This window comes from Abrus precatorius, unplaced genomic scaffold (genome assembly GCF_003935025.1).
Source record: "Abrus precatorius isolate BTA unplaced genomic scaffold, Abrus_2018 Scaffold7, whole genome shotgun sequence".
Lineage (NCBI taxonomy): Eukaryota > Viridiplantae > Streptophyta > Magnoliopsida > Fabales > Fabaceae > Abrus > Abrus precatorius.
This window is the reverse complement of record NW_020874417.1, coordinates 16,702,031-16,705,535: the sequence shown is the minus strand read 5'-3', so window position 1 is coordinate 16,705,535 and position 3,505 is coordinate 16,702,031.

The following is a 3,505-nucleotide window of genomic DNA, read 5'->3' as shown; positions in this document are numbered from 1 at the left end:
AATTGTTGATAGGATTGATAGTTAAGACAGAATCTGTTTTAGAATATTGTTCTGAATCAGTCTTCAAAATGACATTGACAGTTTTGGTAAGAGATCTAGTTCTAAGTTTGGCACTAGACTTTTCAGTATTTTGAGGAGTGTCGGGAACAGAAGTGAGAAGACTAGTAATCTTACTAAGTAACTCATTTTGATTGTCCTCATTCACTCTGGTTTTTTCTTTTTGCCTGAGTTCTAAAATTTTCTGCTTAGCTTTGGTACTAATCTTGAAAGGTTTGAACAGAGGTTTCTCTAATTGAGGTTAAGAGGATGAAGAAACCATTTCTTCAACTTTAGGTTTGACAAGATTAACAGTGATTTTTTCTCCTAGAACCTGAAGGTACTTATTGGTGTAATTAACCTGTTCCATAAGGCCTTGGATATCATTAGGAGTGATAGACTCGTCAGGGTTCTTAGATTTAAAAGGAGTAGCAGTAATAGGGTTACCGCTTTTGTCTTTCAGATTAGGTAATTGGTACTGAGTTGTGGGAGGCAGGTCTTTCAGAAGTTTGGTAAACATTTCTAGGGATCCTAGAAGAAGTATGTAACCCTTGAAGGTTTATGGAAGAATCATGATTAATAGATTTAGGGATTTCAGACCTAGAAGATTAAGACCTGTAAGAGAAAGACCTCCTAGCAGAGGCAAAACTAGAACGACCACTATAAGCATCGACTCTAGAAGAGAAGGAGTTTCTCCTATCAAAAGTTATTTCAACTTTCTCAAAATTGTCCTCAGAAATATTTTCGATTTGAGGAGCAGGCCTAGGGACACAAGGCGAAACCTTGTCCAAGACCCACTTTTCAAGAAGGGAAACTTCATCCCATTTGATGATCCTAGGAAAAGAGACGTTAGCATTTGTCATATTAGTGATAAACAAAGTAGTCTCACCACGTTGAGGTTTGAGAAGGACTCTAGAGGCATAAGAGTTCATGGCTTTGTACTGAATCCTATAGATTAGAGCTGCGGGAATAGATCTCTCTTTCATGTTTAACCCATGAAAGCAAATATTGAGGAATAGAGAGTCAAGGATATGGTCATCTAGAAGACTCACAGTTTTGTTGGGAAAACAATTGAAATAAATTGGTCCTTGGCCAAGACTGGTTTCAACAGTACCTATAACGGAGTCGTTGAAGTCATTATGACGAGCATCTCTAAGACACATGAGGATAGCAGTATTTATTCCTATGTCTATGAGAGGTTTAATGGCTACCTGTACACATCCTATGTGGAGGTATTTGTATTTACGCTTGTGCTCATTGATGGAAGATTTGGACAGGAGATGAAATTCTTCTCCTAGATCTTTTCCTAAAGGAATATTATTTTCAACATTCTTAATTATGTAATCAAAACTGTTTTTCTTGGAATGTTCTTCAGGAATATATAATGTGTCCTGATGGATTTCTGGAATGGTCCAGTCATTTATGCTTTGGTTGATCTCTTCGAAGCGAACTTTTTCGTCAAAGATGTTATGTTTGGGTGTAATCTCAGGAGACTGTTTCTCCTGATCATTAAAGGGATTAGTTTTGGTTGGAGAGGAGGAGGAGGAACTAGAACCAGAACGAAAAGAAATGCAGGAGAAAGATCGCAACAAACGAGACATCATAAAATTGACTTCTGGTTCATCACCCTCATTTGGTTCCGTAACAATATATCTGTTAATTATTTATAACTTTTTTAACTAGATCTGGTTATTTGTGGACTTTTTTTTTTTTTAACAAATTTTGAAATTCTTTTACCATAGCCATCAGCTTCTTATGTTCTTGGCTTCTTTTGAATACAGCATCGTAAAATTAACCTTACTGCCCTTTAACCACACGGGACTTACTACTACAGCCCTATTCAAAAGAACTAAGAACTGCTGTACTTCCAGTAAAAGATTTTCATAGACAAAGATCTATACAAAAGCAATATTTCAAAATCATTAGTTCGTGGTATTGTTATAAACATGGACGACCATTACAAGTCTCACCCGAAGGGCCTGTCAACTGTCTAGCCTATATACCATGATTACAGAAATTTCATAAAGAGAATTTAAAGTCCAGATCCAGAGAAATACAGTTACAAATAATCAATAGTTATATTCCTACTTCCCCATCATGCTCTGATACCAGATAACCCATCAGTTATAGTCCTGCTATTGTCTACTTTCTTTTCAGTCTTCTTTAAATTTCCTTGATCTACTTCGGGTTATAATGGTGTAAGTTGTACATTCTCTTATTCATTTTTTTAATAACTTTTTATTAAATAATTTAATTTTAAATTTAACTGTTAAAAGATTTAATCATATATATTTATGTTGGTAAAATTTTATGTTAATTCAAAATTTTTTAATACTTGTACAATATTCATATAGTTTAATTTTAATAAATTTTAACACAATTAAAATAATATATAGATATAATTCGACAATTAGATTATCAAAAATTATTTTTTTAAAGTGAAGCTAATTGTTTTTTTTATTAAAGATTCTTTTTTGTATTTAAGCTTGGGCTTGACAATTGAAAGAGCTAATTGGTGTATAAATTTTGTTTCAATCAAAACTAACTTGTAATTGGTTTGGATATAATTGTGTTTTAAATTTGATGAAATTTGAATCTTTTAATCCCTTTAATTTTATATTTTTAAATTATTTTAATATAAAGTTTTATTTTAGTCATTTTTTCTGGCATTGAGATTTTTTAGAGGCACAAAAATAATTAAAATAAATTGGAAAGAACATTTTTTTCACCCCTAATTTAATCTCAAGCCAACAATTGTTGGGATGGTTAGTTTAATATTGATGAAAAAAATATTCCAATTTAACTTAATTAGTTTATTTATTGTTAAAATAAAATCTAATTAATATTCACTTTTCAAAAATTATTTCTCCAATATAAAGGATATCATTAATGCTTAAATAAAATGTATTAATATTCTCAATGTATAACGAAAGTAAACTGATATGTATCGATTTTACTTTAAAAAATGTCCAGTATTCGAATTAAAATTTGAATTAATGCTGTCAAATTTACTTTAAACTAATATGTATCGATTTTACTTTAAAAAAAAGTCTACACTACCGTTGACTTAACTCCATTTACACTAAAAAAACATAAAAAGAGAAGGCACTTGAGTTAGAAAAAAAGTTTCTTGCATGGTAGAAATTACTTCTCGCAATCAAATTAATATAAAAAAATATGATAATTTTTTAATAATATTAACAAACCAATAACATTTTATTGAAAAGCTAAAGCTGTCCAAGGCTACACCTCATGAACATGAATAAATAAAAAATTATTACCTAAATTTAAATGACTTCACTTAATGATACGTATATATATTTGTGGAAGATAAAGTTTAAACACAGTATTTTAGATACTTGACGTTTTCTACTAAAAATTGAAGTTTCATTTATCAGTGCAATGAATTTATTTAAAAGGCAACACAAAATGCACCTAAAACACTGCAATTACGTAATATCCTGTTGTG